We start from the raw sequence: 19,119 nt of genomic DNA, 5'->3' as shown, positions 1-19,119 counted from the left end.
TTTAGTTTTTTGATGATTTTTACATTTCTGTTATTTTTATTTAGGAAAGAGAAAAGGTTTTTGGCACAAGGACGATGCGTGCGATCACACATGTGCCTAAACCTTTAAAACATATTTTTGGCGTTTTTGATGAAAGAGAAAAGGTTTTTGGCACAAGGACGATGCGTGCGATCACACATGTGCCTAAACCTTTGAAACATATTTTTTGGTATTTTTGAAGAAAGAGAAAAGGTTTTTGGCACAAGGACGATGCGTGCGATCACACATGTGCCTAAACCTTTAAAACATATTTTTTGGTATTTTTGAAGAAAGAGAAAAGGTTTTCGGCACAAGGACGATGCGTGCGATCACACATGTGCCTAAACCTTTAAAACATATTTTTTGGTATTTTTGAAGAAAGAGAAAAGGTTTTCGGCACAAGGACGATGCGTGCGATCACACATGTGCCTAAACCTTTGAAACATATATTTTTTTGTAATTTTGATGAAAGAGAAAAGGTTTTCGGCACAAGGACGATGCGTGCGATCACACATGCGCCTAAACCTTTAAAACGTATTTTTGATATTTTGAAGAAAGAGAAAAGGTTTTCGGCACAAGGACGATGCGTGCGATCACACATGTGCCTAAACCTTTAAAACATATTTTTGGTATTTTGAAGAAAGAGAATTATTATTATTTTATTTATTTATTTTTTGTGATTTCTGTTCATTACATATATAAAAAAAAGAGTGTGTGCAGTGTTTGACAAATAAATAAAACAAATACAGTACAGAGGGATGGGATTATCTTACAAGGGGGTTACATAAAATAAATGAATAAACAAATAAATAAGACAAAAAGAAACAGGAATAGCCCAACAAAAATAGGAGTGTAGAGATAAAACCAGGGGTGCCACTCAAAATTCTTGGTAGAGGCCCAAGATGGGGTGCAGTAGTAAAATCGGGTGTCAGAACCGAAATGAGCCCAATGCCCAAATCTTCCCCTTCTTTTTTTGTTTGGAGAAACAGATGGGCTTAAACCCAAATGAAAGGGGGTGTGAGTAAACGACGGGAGTGCGACAGTAAGAGAGGAGGAACCCCCACCGGACCCATCTCTATCAAAAACAAGCTTCTGATCTTCTATATCCAAGCCAGGGTCCTTTGTTTCAAACAACACAACACCAGGACCAATTGCCCTTAACCCCAAATCCATCTTTTCTTCTTCAACACATAAACTCCACTTTCTCTTCCACTTGTCGGAGCCACCACCGATATCAGGACTCATCTCTGCTTCGCCGCCGTCAACCTTGGAGGCCGCCACGACGTCGTCCGCGCTGCTGCTCATCGCGATGCTTCTTCTCTATTCGCGCGCGACTCAGACTATCCGCCGTGACGTTGTTGGCCACCGCGTCATTACCTAACTGGCCGCCGCTGATGGGCTCTCCTATTCTCCTTTATATATTTTCTGTTTCTGAGTTTGGGTTGTCGAGAATGGCAGGTTTCTGTCGTGTGCGTTTTTCCTGGTTTGGTTCACTGGAAATCTCGATGGTTGGTGGATGGATAATGATTGTTGCTGAAGGTGAGGAGATTGGGTCACGGTGGTTGTTGGAGATGGTTGAAGTATGTGATTGTATATAATGGTTCGGAGGTATAAATGGTGTTTCGGTGGTGGGTTTGTCCGAGAGGTTCTTGATGGTTTCCAGTGAATACAGGTGAGTAGTGAGAGGAGTGGGGAGTTGGATTCTCAGAGCCGTGTGAGGGTGATTGATAATGGTGTTGGAAGTGAGGTGAAGATGATGATGTTAGAAATAGTATATGGATGAAGATAAGGTGCTGGCCCAGTATCAACGAAGAGGGAAGGGTGTATGTCCGCGAGGTCTCAGGATGAAAATGATGAAGTTGGTTGTGTAAAAGGGTTAAAGGTTCAGTGTTGGAACAGTACCGGAAACGGAAGTGATGATGTAGTATTGGAAACGGAAATGATGATGTTGGCCGTCATAGCCGTGGGTGTCAAGGTAATGGTGCAGTAAAAACAGACATGTACAAATATTCACAACACCAAACATCTATTTAACAGCAACATGCAAAACTCCAGCAACCAAAGACACATATTCAAAGACAACGTAACAGAGGCATATTCAAGGTCAATTAAACAAACTCAGAAAAATAGTGGAAGGCATTACTTACCTCTTGAAGCTCCTTTCCGATGGTCTCCTCCTCTCTCTCTGACTTTCCTCCTCCTTCCTGTGATGTCTCTGGCTTCCCGAAAGTGGACCCTCCCCTCTACTTACTTCCTTCTCTTTAGTAAATGATGCTTCTTCTGCCTCCTCCTCCTTTTCGGTTTCCTTTTTTTCTTTTAATTTTTTCTTGGTGAATGAAGATTTTGAACGTTGGCAGCTGTGAGGTTAAGATGTTGGATAAGGTGACGGGCGCAGGCTGTGAAAGCGAAAAGGTAAGGGTGATAGTCGTGAGTGAGGATATAGTTATGGTGACTGATGCATGTAGATGAAGGTGATTTCAGTGAGGGTAGGTGGTGGCCGATGGCAAAATGGGTGAATGTGCAGAGGTGAGGATGCTGGAGATTGTGTCTGGCCTTTTGTGAGGATGATAAGTGTTGAGAGGGAAGAGGATGGGTGATGGTATGCGGTGACCGCCACTGTAGTGTTGGGTTCGATGGGGAATGTGATGAAGATGGGGGTGATGAAGATGATGAAGCTGGAGGTTGAGTCTGGTTTCGTTGTGGTTGGTAATGAGTGAAGAGTCTTTGGTTCAGAGATGAATGATGGTAGACGTTCAGTCGAGGTGAATGAGGGGTTTGTTATTTCCGATATTGTGGAGGAAGATGGTGGGTGTTGGCCGTAGCTGTGAGTGTCATGATATGGCCATGGATGAATCTGGATGGTGAAGTAGGTATCTGATGAATAAAGGAGGGAGTTAAAATGCTTTTGAGCGGTGACAGGTTATTTGAGGTGACGCGTGATAGACGGATGGATATGGGTTATGCTTGTTGGGGTTGATGATGAACGTTGGTCGTGTATAAGGGGTGAGGATGAAGAGATCACAGGTCCTGGAGATGATCACGGTGAGAGGTGGAGAGTAGTCTATTCCAGTTGGATATGCAGCGGTGATGATCTTGGCTGTGTGCCCCATGGAGGATGATAGGATCAGGATCTAAGTTCTGAAATGGTGGTTTGCCAGGGTGGAAAACAAAGGTTCCCGTCTCTGTTCCCTAGAATAGTGAATAAGGATGTCTCTCTTTTTTTTTTGTGATGTCCCCCCCCCACGATCGTATGATGGGTGAAATCATATTCAAATCTCTCCCCCTGGTGATTCCCTTTTTGCCATCAGATATTATGGGAAAAATGTTATCAAATTTAAGATTCCTCTCTCTGAACTGGCATACGCCTCCTGTGGGTATCATGGGTATCATGGTTGCCACCATGCGCATGCATCTAAAGATAGAGTGGGAGGCAACCAGGCTGCCATGGGAAGGTGGAAAGCAAATGCAAGTGGCGTCCCATGAAATCTGAAGTGCCAGCTCGTGGATGACAACCCCAAAAGTGGGAGTGCCCCAGATTATTCTCTTCTTCTGTAGAAACTCGTGAGTGGCTCGTCAGACTGTTAGTGGCGGACAGTGGCAGCTGAAGGTGGGAATCCTCCCTGACATATCAATTTAAAATGCAGCCAGCTTTGGACGTTCGGTCAAACAGAGAACGAACGTCCGTTCATGTTAAATGAACGAACGCTCAAACCAAACGCTCACGAGGTCAGGCCGAACGCAAACAGTAACAAAGAACGAACGTTCACAATAGGCAGAGGACAAACGCTTGATAAAAGAGGATGAACGCTCGCAAGCTTGAATACTGGCCGAACGGTCGAATAGTGAAAAAGGACGAACGGTCGCATAAGGGAGAGGACGAACGTTCAAACGAACGCTCAAAACCGAACGCTCGATGAACAGTGCATAGGACGAGCGTTCATCAAAATATTATGACCGAACGGCTGAACAAAGCAAAGGACGAACGGTCGAATCAGTGCAAAGGACGAACGGTCACTGTTCGGACGAACGGCAACAGCAACAATGGGGAAGGACGAACGACCACTGTTCGGACGAACGCTCTCAGCAACATTGGGGAAGGACGAGCGACCACTGTTCGGACGAACGTCCTCAGCAACAGTGGGAAAGGACGAGCGACCACTGTGCGGACGAACGACCATCCCCCTTTTTTTTATTTTATTTTTATTTTATTTTTTATTATTTTTTTCATTTTTATCATATTATTATTATTTTTTTTTATTTTTTCTTTTTATGAGGAGAATACAATAAAACAAAATTAATTAGTCAATCCGGACGAAATTGAGTGTTGGCAGCTGCCCCTCTTTACTTAGATTTTACTAGATGATATGATAAACAATGTTTTCATATTATCAGAGTAAAAAATAAGTAAAGATAGAAATACTAATTTCGTCTGGATTTCAAGATAAACAAGAAACAAACAGAGAATAAAACAAACAAACAACAATGAGAATTGAAGTGTGACAACCTTGTGGAGGGTCCACTAAAGCTATAGATGCAGGGAACGAGGAAACATATTTTTTATTTATTTTTTTTTTTGAAAGAAATTATTAAACAACCCGGACGAAATTGAGTGTTGCCCCTCTTTACTTAGATTTTACTAGATCATATGATAAACAATGTTTTCATATTATCAGAGTAAAAGATAAGTAAAGATAGAAATATTAATTTCGTTCGAATTTCAAAATACACAAGGAAAAACAGAGAATTTTCAATGAAAAAGAAACAGGAACAAACATGAAATTTTTTTTTTTTTTTTTTTTTTTTTTATAAAATGAACAAGATTAAATGAATGAGAAATTTGAGTTTGATTGGTTTGACCATCGCCATGCAGAGAATCATTTGAGAAAATAAAAACATAAGTACTGACCATTGCCATGCAGAGGGTCGTTTGAAAAAAGTAAAAAATGGGCTCGACCATTGTCTTACAGAGGGCCGAGACACCAAAATTCAAAAGTGCTTTCGACCATTATCTAGCAGATGGCCGAGATAAAACAAACTGAAATGTGCGCTCGACCATTATCTAGCAGATGGCCGAGATAAAACAAAATTTGAAAAGTGCGTCCGACCATTATCTTGCAGATGGCCGAGATAAAAACAAGAGAAAAATGCGCTCGACCATTATCTAGCAGATGGCCGAGATAAGAACAAGAGAAAAGTACGCTCGAGCATTATCTAGCAGATGACCGAGATAAAACAAAAGAAAAGTGCGCTCGACCATTATCTAGCAGATGGCCGAGATAAAAACAAGAGAAAAGTGCGCTCGACCATTATCTAGCAGATGGCCGAGATAAAAACAAGAGAAAAATGCGCTCGACCATTATCTAGCAGATGGCCGAGATAAAACAAAAGAAAAGTGCGCTCGACCATTATCTAGCAGATGGCCGAGATAAAAACAAGAGAAAAGTGCGCTCGACCATTATCTAGCAGATGGCCGAGATAAAAACAAGAGAAAAATGCGCTCGACCATTATCTAGCAGATGGCCGAGATAAAACAAAAGAAAAGTGCGCTCGACCATTATCTAGCAGATGGCCGAGATAAAAACAAGAGAAAAGTGCGCTCGACCATTATCTAGCAGATGGCCGAGATAAAAACAAGAGAAAAGTGTTTGATTGCTTTGAATTTGAAAATTGGAATTGGTTGAAATTTTGAGAAATTTTTTTTGAATTTTTTTTGATTTTTGATTTTGATTTTTAATTGATTTTTTCTCTTTTTGTTTGAAAATTTGAAATTAAGAAACAAGGTGTTGCATTTTTGTACAAGTATATGGAATCTTGATATGCAAGAGAAACTTGGTTGATGAAAATTTTGAAATGAGAAGAAAACTTTGATACATGTTGATTTTTTTTGTCTTTTTGAAGAAGAAAAAATTGATGAAATTTTGAAATTAGAGAGGAAAACTTTGATGCATTTTTTTTTGTCTTTTTGAAGAAGAAAATTTGATGAATTTACATGAAGGCAAATTCAAAGTTGATGAAAATATGTACATGACGTATTGGAAGATTATGACACATGACATTTTTTTTAGAGTCAATTTGTTTCCTTTGAAATCATCAAATTTATGACGATTTAGACTTCCAATTTCCTTTCAATGGATGTCCAATTCTAAAGTCAACTGTTCAAAACGAAGCTTGTGTGCTACGCATTTCTTGACGAGATACCAGTGTGTACATGCTTGATATCAGAGGTTGGGAAAATATGTGGAGGATGATTGGAAGGATTTGGAGAGTACCGGGTGGGCCACTCGAGCCTCTTACTCCTTAAAACGGCTACAAATGCCAATGTGAGCTAGTAGATACTCAGAAGCTGCTCCAGTTTGGAGCATGGTAAAAGTATTGGTATGGACAAATGTACCTGTGAATTGAGAGGTAATAAATCAAGGAGTGAGAATATCATGTGGGATTTGCAAATTGCCCCAATTTTGGTGGTTTTGGATTTCTTTGAAGTTCGGGGTGAACCAAGATCATGCAAGGCCCAACAAGGGATGCCCCAGTCTTTGTATGAGCTTTGAATGTTCAGATGAAAATTTTTGAGATTTAACAAAGTTGCTCAATACTCTGAATGGGTCGAAACATTTGAAAGTCACAAAGTTGCCTTGGTTTTGGGTATGAGTCAATTAAGCGAGGTTCAACAAAAGGTTGCCCCCCCATTTTGGGGTTTACGAATGATAAGATGGACTCAAAATCATACAAAGCCCCAAAGTGTCTGCCCCTGTTTTGAGGGTGGATCCATGAATTTCAGTTACGGACAAATCTGAGAGGCCCAACAAGGGATGCCCCGGTCTTGGTACGAACTTTGGATATACAGATGAAACAAATGTGAGATTGACAAAGTCGTCCAATATTCTGAAAGGGCCAAAACATATGAGATAAAATTGCCCAAAATTGCCCCCTAGTTTGGGAATCGGGGGAAGAGTTTGAATGGGATTTGAATGTGTTCAGGAATTTGTGATGGATATGGAAAGGGTTGGCTTGAAAAGATTTCCCCAATTGGCTTGATTTTCCTTTGTATAATTTTGATCAATAGGGAGTTCCCTTCATCCGAGGACATTTATTTTTCATCATTTTTCATTTTTTTTTTTTTGTTGGTCATTTTTGTCTTGTCCCAAAATTAAGCCTCATGAAAAATTAAGCAACCATCATTCAATCTGTGTGGACTTTTATTGGGCTTGTAATGTGGCTTGGGCTAAAGGGTGTTGAAAGAAAGGATATAAAGGCTCAAATAAAATTTTGTGGGTTTTTTTTTTTTGAAAAAACAAGAGTTACCATCTATACTTTGTATCAGTTATTCGTCAAAACTGTTTTGACTACTTTGCCCTTTCTCAAATTTCATTCTTTGCTTGCCATCACTTTGTGATTCTTTGTATTTTTACTTCACTTTTGAGGAATTTTCTTCATTTGATCACTGAGTGTGTTCTTCCTGCAATTTGAGTTGATTTCTACTGTGATGGTAATCCTTGTTTGGGTAAAATTTTGAAAAGAAAATTCTTATTGGCTCAAATTGGGTATCAAAGGATATGTTTTTCTGTTGTTTTTCTTTTTGGGAAAGAAAGATGGCCACACATCATTTCAAATTTTGATTGCCTTATTTTCAAAAGATTAATTAGGAGACAAAAGACTAAATGATCTCAACAGAGTCATTTTCATTCTTTTTTCCATTTTTTTTAACGGATTCCAGGATCTCCCAAATGAAAGCAGTGGAAGATGGAAAATCTGCCCCAGTGTAAAACTTGGTGTTTATTACTTGGGCTCAAGAACATGATTGGGTCAATCTCTGGTTTGGCGAGGGTTGAAGGATGATGTTTTCAAGCAATGCACACACAAATACCTCTTAAGAATATGTGATTTGATCATTTGACTCCAGGAGATTATGACATCCATTACATTTTTTTTTAATCTCATAAAATGGATGATTTGCATTGAAAACAAATGACTCAAGCTTTCGCATATTTTTTTTTTTATGCATGAAGAAAAGTAAAATGAAAATGATGATACTAGTTGAAAAACATGTTTTTTTTTTTATTTTTTTTTTTTTAAGAGAAAATTACGTATGGTGGCCAGTGTGAAAACTGGGCTTGGGGGCCAGTGTGAGCTGGGCTTGGGGGGCCAGTGCGAGCTGGGCTTAGGGGGCTAGTGTGAGCTGGGCTTAGGGGGCCCGTGTGAGAACTGGGCTTAGGGGGCCAGTGTGAGCTGGGCTTACGGGCCAGTGTGAGCTGGGCTTTTGAATTTTGAGAGTTTTTGAAACTTGTGATTTGAAAAATATTCGCCAGTGTGAAGACTGGGCTTAATGGGCCAGTATGGAAACTGGGCTTGGGGGCCAGTGTGAAAACTGGGCTTTTGGGGCCAGTGAGAGCTGGGCTTAGGGGGCCAGTGTGAGCTGGGCTTAGGGGGCCAGTGTGAGCTGGGCTTAGGGGGCCAGTGTGAAAACTGGGCTTGGGGGCCAGTGTGGGAACTGGGCTTAGAGGGCCAGTGTGAGCTGGGCTTAGGGGGCCAGTGTGAGAACTGGGCTTAGAGGGCCAGTGTGAGCTGGGCTTAGGGGGCCAGTGTGAGAACTGGGCTCAGGGGGCCAGTGTGAGAACTGGGCTTAGGGGGCCAGTGTGAGCTGGGCTTAGGGGGCCAGTGTGAGCTGGGCTTAAGGGGCCAGTGTGAGCTGGGCTTGGGGGGCCAGTGTGAGCTGGGCTTAATGGGCCAGTGTGAGCTGGGCTTAGGGGGCCAGTGTGAGCTGGGCTTAGGGGGCCAGTGTGAGCTGGGCTTAAGGGGCCAGTGTGAGCTGGGCTTAGGGGGCCAGTGTGAGAACTGGGCTTAATGGGCCAGTGTGAGCTGGGCTTAGGGGGCCAGTGTGAGCTGGGCTTAGGGGGCCAGTGTGAGCTGGGCTTAAGGGGCCAGTGTGAGCTGGGCTTAGGGGGCCAGTGTGAGCTGGGCTTAAGGGGCCAGTGTGAGCTGGGCTTGGGGGGCCAGTGTGAGAACTGGGCTTAATGGGCCAGTGTGAGCTGGGCTTAGGGGGCCAGTGTGAGCTGGGCTTAGGGGGCCAGTGTGAGCTGGGCTTGAGGGGCCAGTGTAGGAACTGGACTTTTATGGGCCAGTGTGAGCTGGGCTTAGGGGGCCAGTGAGAGAACTGGGCTTTTGGGGCCAGTGGGGAAATAAAGGCTTGGGAATCAGTGCAGAAACTAGGCTTGGTGAGCAATGCAGGAAATGATATGAGAAAATATGATTTAGAAAAAAACGTTTGAAAAATGTTTTTTTTTTTTTCAACTTTCTGACACAGGAAAATCCAGATCGGATCAGCCCTGAGGAGAAGTAACAAAGAAGGAAGTTTGACTTACCAGGCACATTGACCCAATGGATCAGATGACCTGAGCCGTGTGAACTTGTCACAAGAAGATGACAAAGAAAACACACATTTTTTTTTTGTTTTTGCACAAATAATTGTTCACACAAATGAAAAGGGAAAATATGAATTGAAAACACAAAATCTACACAAACAAGGATTTTTATTATTTTTTTTTTAGAAATTCAGATGCACTGGTTCAGGAGAAACCACATATGACAAAGGGCCTAATGGGCTCAAAAACTGTTCATCTTTCATTCTCAGATTTTTTTGTCCTTTTTGTTTTTACAACAAATTCAACGATAATCACACAAGAGAATTTGAACAAATGTACAAAACATCATTCAACAGCAAAAATGTGAAAACAAAATATTTTTGACACATTTTCAAAAGAAGTAGACTCTAGAGACAACCACGAAGGTCATTGGACCTAATGGGCTCGAGCACTGTTTTTTTTTTCAGATTTTTTTTTTTTTTTTGTGTTTTGTTTGTTTTTTTTACTACCAATTCAAAGAAAATCACACAGGACAATTTGAACAAAAGTACCAAACATTATTCAACAACAAAAATATGAAAACAAAATATTTTTGACATATTTTCAAAAGAAGTGGACTCGAGAGAAAACCACGAAGGCCATTGGGCCTAATGGGCTTGAGCACTATTCCCTTTCAATCTGAGATTTATTCAAAATGTAGAAGAATAAGGAATAAAAAACAAACAAAATGGTGTGATGTAAAATTACAAACATGCCAAAATAATTCTTCACTCGAATTTATATTTCAGAAAGAATTGGGTTCAAAGAAAGCTAACATGGTAATGAGGCCCAATGAACCTGAAAAATGTCCTTTGTCATGCAAATGAAAAACAATTTTGAACACTTCAAATTTTACATCAATCCAATTATTATTTTTTTTGAAAATTTTCTATTTATCATATTTGATTTTTGTTTTATTATTTTTTGTGAAATCGGGTCATCCAAGAAGTATTGAATTGGGTCGGATCGACCCAACAAAACCCTACCCGTTTCAGATTTTAAATTTTTTTTTATTTATTTTTTTTTGAACTCAGAAAGACCGGGACCGACACCAGACGGTTGCAGCGACCGGAACTGTAGCTACAGTGGATTTGCTTGGCTATAAGTCGAGAACTCCTCCGCGTTGGGCGACATTTTCTGATCTCTCTCTCTCTCTTGCTCTCCCTTTTTCTCTCTTCTCTCTCTTCCTTGAGCGTCTGGACTTCTGCGAGGCTTCTCCATCCCCACCTTCGAAGGCGTCTGAGTCTTCCGACAAGCTTCTGCAAGCCCTCCACTTCCAGGTAAGTCCTCTGTACTCTAAATCCTCTTCCTTTCCTGCCTTTCCTCTCTTAAGCTTTCTGCTCTTCTGATCTTTCCTTCTCTTGCTCTTCTTTTTCGTTTTTCTTTTCTCTTATGCTTTCCGGTTTATTCTTTACTCTCTAGCCTTCTGCTTCTGCTTTTCCTTTTATGCTTTCGCTTTCCATTTTTGCTTTACTTCCCCTCTCCCCTTTATGTTTTTCTTTTCTACTTTCCTTTCCTGCAAGCTCTTCTATTTTCTTCTGCTTTCCGCTTTGTCTGCTTTTATTTCCGTCTCACCCTTCTCTGGATTTCTTTCTGAGTCCTCTTTTCTCTTTTCTCTTTTTTTTTAATTAATTTAAAAACTTAAAACACTTAAAAACACAACTGTCTTAAACTTAAGGGGTATATAGGCTGGAAACCAGACGTTCATCTCCCTTCGTTTGAAGGTATGGCAGAGACAATCGGGTAGAACAACGCCACGTACCCCATAAAATCAGAAAATTTAAAAAGAGAAATAATTTGTATGAACCGGACATGGACCAAATGGACAAAGACAAAAGGACATAGATTCGTTTAGGAACCTTTGCGAGGACCATGAAACAGATCCGAGACCGGACACTGAAATAACAAAGACCAACTGGACAAAATAAACTTAAAAGGAAACAAAAACGAATAAAGAAAACACAGAAAATGCTTTTTTTTTTGTTTTATGCTTCTGTTTTGTTTTTTTGTTCTTTTTATTTTCATATTTTTTTTCTGTTTCAGAAAACTTAGAGAGGAAAGATGAACGAGATGGAGATGGAGAGGTACACCAGTCAGCGGTGGAGACCTACTGAAGATCAGGTCAAAATGATGACCCATATCTACAATTACGGGGTCACACATCCCAGCAGAGCCCAAGTTGTCGAGATTGCGTCTCGACTAAGAGTTTTCGCAGACGCTACTGAATACAATGTGCACTGCTGGTTTAACAACCACGGCAATCGGGTCAGGCGCTGGCAAGCGGAGATAGACCCTACTGGCACTCAGTTTTCACAACTGCCGCTATACATGTATGGTAAGTATCCTGATCACCTCCATCTTTTTCTTTTTTTTTTGAAAATTTTCTCCTCATCTTATTATTATTGACAATTTTTTTGTTTTGTTTTTTTTTTTTTTGGAAAGAAAACGACTGGGTGATCATGAGGGCGCCGAGGCTGCTGAACTTGTTCCCGGTTCCGATCATCATTGACGACGACAGGGACGGACGACAAATCGCTCCACCCATGCTTCTCACATTCCGGACCAGAGCTCCCTCGACGGAGCTCTCCCTTAGACCACCGCAACCAGCCCGGGAGTATTTTCGCTGAATGTTTTTTTTTCATTATTTATTATTATTTTTTTTTATTTTTTTTTTATGGTCTGTAACTTAACGATCACCAGTGATCGAACCTTGCACAATCTTTTATTTGCTTTTGTTTTATTTTCAGCTCTTTTTTTTTTTTTTTTTGTGTTTGAAATTGTGATTTTGCACTTTTTTTGTTATATCCGCCCTTTTTTCTTTTTTTTGCATTTTTATTTTAAATGTTAAGATCGTATGAGTGTATTTAAATTGCCGTCCTTGTTCAAAATCAACTCTCCGACCTTACTGTAATTCTGCTCCAATGAATGAAATGAAAAAAATATTTTTATGGTTTTTTTTTTTATTTCAGTCTAACAAAATTTCTAATTTAAACAAAATGAAGGAAAACAGGGTTCAAAAGAAAATAAAAATATTTACAAAGAAAAAATGGAAAAAAGACTTCGAATGAAATGAACGCCATGAGCATGAAGAACACAATTTTGAAATCATTATGCATATGAGACAATGCAGAAATGGGAAGAGAGGAACAATGAACTCGTAAACAAAATTTGCACAATCTGAATTTTTGACAAACCCTTTTTTTTTTTTTTTATTATCATCATTTTTTTTTCGCGACACCCTATTAGGACATGATTTCCAGTAAACCTTGGAGATACCAAGTAACGAAATTTCACATTAAAATTCATGGATGAAAACGTGATATCAATGGGCATAAACCTCATAGCGAGGCAAATTAAAGCTCGAGGAAAACAACATCAGTTCCAACTTATGCTTTCCCAAATAACCCGCGAGTCCTCTTTCCTCGTCATGGCTTTTGTAGAGGCGAACTCACGCCTTGTCACGACACTCAATTGACATTCTTCAAACTTTTTAAAAAAATCCTGAATTGATCAAAGATTGCATTTTATGTTTGAAAGCCTTGCATGCTTCTGTTGAGTGTCCACGCGCTCCTCGATGATAATCACACCTCGCATTTATGTATTGGGTACGGAGGTCGTGTAGGCCTAGTTGGACAAACCTCTATGAGGTTGCTGCGGAGAAGATTTAGCAGTAACTCTGCATAGGTCATAGGGATTGGAGTGAAGTTGGCAACCTCCTCAATACGACATTTGGGGATAGGCAGTAAAATGTGAATTAGCTCTTCTCTTTATCTTTCTCATGAAATTTGCGCCTCTAATGAACCAAAAGACCCGTTTTTCCTTCGCGTTTTGAGGTTAAATAGATACATCTGCAAACGTCGTGTCTGACACCTTCTCACGCGCCCGGGCTTGAAGCTCTCTGGAAAATCGCGCACGAGAATTCACTGAAATTTTAACGGACCGATATCTTGACGAGCGTCAATTGAGCGCTTCTCTCGAGGAACATCATCTTCTCATTGGAGAAACGAGCGTCCTCTTCCATCTCGTCAATGAGAGTTCTCTTTTAAAGGCAGGCGGAGCGTCCACTTCTGTTCGGATGGACGAGCGCGTTAGAGGCGAGTCAAATTCAGCTTGGACGAGCGTCTATTTCGCTTGGACGAGCGTCCATTTGTGCTCGAGCGAGCGTCCGTTTCAGCATAGACCAGCGTCCGTTTCAGCCTGAAGGACGAGCGTCCACTTATAGGACGAACGCCCTGGACGATCACGTGCAGGACGAGCGTCTAGTTCCATTATGGACGAGCGTTAACTTCTTGGACGGGCGTTCTACTCAGTTTTACGGACGAGCGTCCAATTGTGTGTGCTGGACGAGCGTCCATTTCTTCAGTTTGTGGACGAACGTCCACTTGAGCGTCCAATTCTCTGTATTGGACGAGCGTCCACCTCAGTGTGCTGGACGAGCGTCCATTTCTTCAGTTGGTGGACGAACGTCAGCTTGGACTGGACGAGCGTTCACTTCAGTTTGGACGAACGGCTGCCTAACTTTGGACGAGCGTCCGCTTCTTGAACGAGCGTCATCTACTAGCTGAAGGACGAGCGTTCGCTTTCATTGGTTGGACGAGCGGCTGCCTCATTTTGGACGAGCGTCCACTTCTAGCTGAAGGACGAGCGTCCACTTCTAGCTGAAGGACGAGCGTCCACTTCACAGGACGAACGTCCACTTCTGTGCACTGGACGAACGTCCACTTGTGCTCTTAGTGAAGTACTCTCTGTCGTTCATGGGGTGATTGTCCGTGTGCTTGTGTCGAGCGTTTCTGTACTTTGGTTCAGCTCCGCACTCTTCCTTCTTCAACCTCTCATTGCTTATCATGTGTTCATGATGGTTGTAGAGTACAGTAGTGACCTTCTTGTTGCTCAGAGGTGGTTCTACTTGAGAAGAAAATTTCTCTCTACCTTGGGCATATTCTTTGAATAATTCATACTCCTTCTCTATCATGCTCTATGAGATGTTTCATCCATGTTATATCTGCACTGTCTCAAGAAAACCATCCACCGGATTCTCCCTAGGCCGATGCATCAAGGTTCGAGATGAGTACTCCCATTAGAGGCAATGCCAGCCCATCTCTCAGAACAGAAGAATTAATAACTTTCCATCACATGCATGAACCATTATTTTCTTGCCATAGATGGCTTTGGGGATAAGCTCTTTCCCGATATTTCTCAAACTCTGGAAACTTGAATTTTGGAAGTACCATCAGATCTGAGCCTATTCAAACTTCGCAACATTTTCAAATCTGGCATTTCATCCACCTTCTATGGCTTTCACAATTTTTACAGTTCTTCAAATTTGTGCCTGACAACCTCAACATTGATGTGATGACATGGTGATCAGATTTATTCAACTCAGGTGGCTTTGTCCTCTTAGTGCTTACAATAATTCTCCTAAGGACCATCCAAACGGTTGCCCCCCAAACTCGTTTCCTACTTCAACTGTGTCCCCTTTGACTTTTTTGAGCGTCAAGATGTCTCGAGTCCATTTCTGAGGGTGGAGTATAATTCGGGGGAAGACCATAGGAAGGGAAAGTTTGTGTCTTCTGGAACTCCTTGTTGTGATCGTTGTGTGCATAAACATCCAGGACTTTGTAAGGCATCCAGGGTCCTTAGGACTTGTCTCATTTGTTCCTTCAGCTGTTGGATATCGGCTTTCATTCCCTCTTGAACTTCTACTTGGTTCTCCATGATTTTTCCACTGGTTCGTGTCCTTTAGGGTGTCTTAGATGTTTAACTGTATTTTTTTTTTTTTTTGTGAAACAAATTAAGAAAAAAGAAAAATAAAAAGAAAAGAAAAGAAAAGAAAACAAAGTTCAAATTCTCTAGTCAGAAACTATAAAGCTGTGAAAATATTTGGCCCGGTATAATTTGGAAATTAACACGAAACAGAGTCAATAAGGTGATTCATCATTCAGAAGTTCCCAAAATGCGAGACATAGGAATTCTTGGTCAACCATCGCAGGCTTTAGTCATCACATTCTTCATTTGTCTGATCAATTTCTTGCAGCAATTGAGGAAAGTTTCAGTCCCCTCAAGCGGGTTGATGATTGACATTACAAACTCAATATCAGCTAAGAACTTAGGGACGTCTTTAATGGCCTCATTGGCAAGGGAAGCTAGCTGTGAGAGACTTCTCTTCCAATTCTTTTAGCTTGTCCTTATTCAACGACATGTTCTTTCTTCATCTGACTCATCAATCTTTTATGTCCCCTTTTAGCTGAATGGCAACGTTCCTTCTCTAGTTTTGTCATTGCTGCTTCTATCCACTGCTCATCATTTTGAAATTTCTTCTCACAAATTGGGTAGGGGAAATTAATGTAAATTACAACTTGATTGTCTTAACCCTTTCTATGATTCATTGGCTAAGGGAAACTTTCATTAACAGTTCATGATCTCGGGCCTTTCATTGAAGCGAACAACATTGCCCCCAATTGTCTTTAACTTGATGGAACATTTCAGCGAAGATTCAATCCTCATATGATCTGCAATGTGGCGAGAGATGCAGGTTTTAGCGATCCTCTCAGGATACTCAAATTATTTTTTTTTGCGCTAACACAGGATTGCAATTAATACAACACCTAATACCCATGAGGGTGCATTAGGATACCTCCCGGAATGATATGTAATCTGCGATCTATGCTCCCAAGGGACACACCATTTAACTTGTTCTTCATTTAAACTGCACAAAGTTGCGCCCATTCATTTACTCTTTTCACATGTGGTTCACAAGGAACAGCCTAAGACAAGCGCAAAAATGCCTAAAAGTCACTTCTTTTTTCAATGGTGACCCATGTTCACCTGACTGAGTACCTGTGATGAACTTTTTGTACAAAATCCAATTTTCTCTCGGGTAATCGTTTACAATGTCCTTGTAATCGATTACATACTACAATAATTCGTCCATGGGGTACAGGGAATTTAAGGCGTCTCCAGTCTCACGGGAAATGAACCACAAATACACCACTGGTAGACAACATAACATCTTTCCCTCTTTAAGTTCGTAACAACGATTAAGGGTCCCATAAACTTCAGCCAGGATGGCACTGACTAGATTCTCACAGCGCTCTTTGTCTCCCACAAATGCATTCATAGCGGCATAATTGACGAGGTTCTTGACATTTAGGAGAAATCATGACACCATAGAGGAGAAGAGCTAATACATCCGTAAACATTTCCCAATTTTCCTCTTTAAGCCAAACGATGTAGGTATTCCCATAAGTATCTTTGAGGAAGGCCCCTCACTTTGCCCTTGATTGTGAACTCGCTTTCCAACTTCATTGGGGGTACTTTCCTGATCCTCGCCAACTGCAAGACAAGGATATACTGCTCAAGGTAGCTGTATGGAGTCTTTTCCATATTTAAGACTTGCTCGAATTCTTCCACTGGTGGTACTAGTTGGAAATCTTGGAAAGTGAAGCACTTTAGTGGTGGATCATAGTACTGGGCTAAAGTAGTAATTGCTGATGTTTGGACCTCCACCTCTAACAGACTCAACAAATTCTTATACCCCACCAATATTATCCTCCTTTACTCGACGTGCATCTTTTCGTCAAAATGTATGAACTCGAATACCTCTTGACTCAAAATTCCATGTTAATTCCCCTTTTTTAGCTTAAGGCCTTAATCACAACTTTATAATTTTTGACTAGAATCCACAAAACGTGACAAGACTATGAAGAAAAACAATGAGCGACAAAAAAGGAAAAAGCAAAAGAAAGAAAGAAGAAAAAAAAGAAAAAAAAAAAAAAAAAAAAGATAAAGAGATATGATGATATGTACGCGGTGCGCGATTTTTATTAAGCAAACATGAGGGTTATAAGAATACACATTTCTCCCTTTTGTGCCTTATCAAAGGTTGGATGACTGAAGTTCTAAGGCCAAATATATGCACTCACAAGGATAGCTTCCTAATGCTTAAATTAAGGCCACCAGAGCTATGGCTCTTTTCACCGTTTCTCCACAACAGTCAGAGTAATCAACTAGATGTGGAGACACAAATGAAGAGAACAGACTCTGGCTGGGGTTCTCACGATAGCCAAACAGGAAGTATGTCCCAAATGACACCGCTACACAACCCCTCTATTTCTAAGTTGCGCTCAGACCCGGGTATAGGGCCCCACTCATGATATGCATATTGTGTGTGTGTGAAGGGAGAATGCAATTGTACACCCCAAACCCTCACCTGCAAAACAACCAGAAAATTCCCAGGCAGATATAACATGTTTTCTACCCTAGGGTTCAATATAAACAAAACAAACACACATACAATTATGACAAAAATCAAATAAGGACAAAGAAAGAGGGAATAGAAACACAAAGAAAAACCACATTAAAATCGCACATCTAATTAAATGGCCAGACTCTCTGGCATTCCCCAGTGGAGTCGCCATCTGTCGCAACCGGAATCGCGACGGGACGACGATCCAATAAAAGAATAATTAATTTTGAAAAAAAAAGAGATTTTGGAGTCGCCACCATAGTTTATTCTGGAAAACTACGGAAAAACCATAAAATGATAAGGCATGGTCAAATTGAACCAGATTCTTGGTTCGGGAGTCGGTTACGTGTAGGGAAGGTATTAGCACCCTACAACGCCTGCCCTAAGGCAGTACCTTTAACTAAATGCGCGAATGTGGATGTGGTTTTCAAAGTGTTTAACTTTCCCTTGAAATAAAACTCTAAAGAAACAAACAATATTTTTTAGCTTTTTGGGCCCGACAAGGATTGACCTTGCTCCTACGTATTCTCATGCAGAATGAGAAATCAGGGTTCCGTAGTTCATTTGAAAACTGTTTGAGAAAATGTTTGGGAAATTGTTTGAGAAATTGTTTGGAAAATGATTTGGATTTTTGGTAGAGTGAGCCTGACAAGGACTGGCCTTGCTCCTACGTATCTCCACTTTTGGTGGAGAATCAAGGATCACGTAGTTCTGCAAGGCGATATTGTTAGTAGTTTTGAAAAAGGCATGTTTTTTTAGTTTTTTGATGATTTTTACATTTCTGTTATTTTTATTTAGGAAAGAGAAAAGGTTTTTGGCACAAGGACGATGCGTGCGATCACACATGTGCCTAAACCTTTAAAACATATTTTTGGCGTTTTTGATGAAAGAGAAAAGGTTTTTGGCACAAGGACGATGCGTGCGATCACACATGTGCCTAAACCTTTGAAACATATTTTTTGGTATTTTTGAAGAAAGAGAAAAGGTTTTTGGCACAAGGACGATGCGTGCGATCACACATGTGCCTAAACCTTTAAAACATATTTTTTGGTATTTTTGAAGAAAGAGAAAAGGTTTTCGGCACAAGGACGATGCGTGCGATCACACATGTGCCTAAACCTTTAAAACATATTTTTTGGTATTTTTGAAGAAAGAGAAAAGGTTTTCGGCACAAGGACGATGCGTGCGATCACACATGTGCCTAAACCTTTGAAACATATATTTTTTTGTAATTTTGATGAAAGAGAAAAGGTTTTCGGCACAAGGACGATGCGTGCGATCACACATGCGCCTAAACCTTTAAAACGTATTTTTGATATTTTGAAGAAAGAGAAAAGGTTTTCGGCACAAGGACGATGCGTGCGATCACACATGTGCCTAAACCTTTAAAACATATTTTTGGTATTTTGAAGAAAGAGAATTATTATTATTTTATTTATTTATTTTTTGTGATTTCTG

The sequence above is a fragment of the Vigna angularis genome, chromosome 4, assembly GCF_016808095.1.
Source record: "Vigna angularis cultivar LongXiaoDou No.4 chromosome 4, ASM1680809v1, whole genome shotgun sequence".
Lineage (NCBI taxonomy): Eukaryota > Viridiplantae > Streptophyta > Magnoliopsida > Fabales > Fabaceae > Vigna > Vigna angularis.
Note: the sequence above shows the minus strand (reverse complement) of the source record.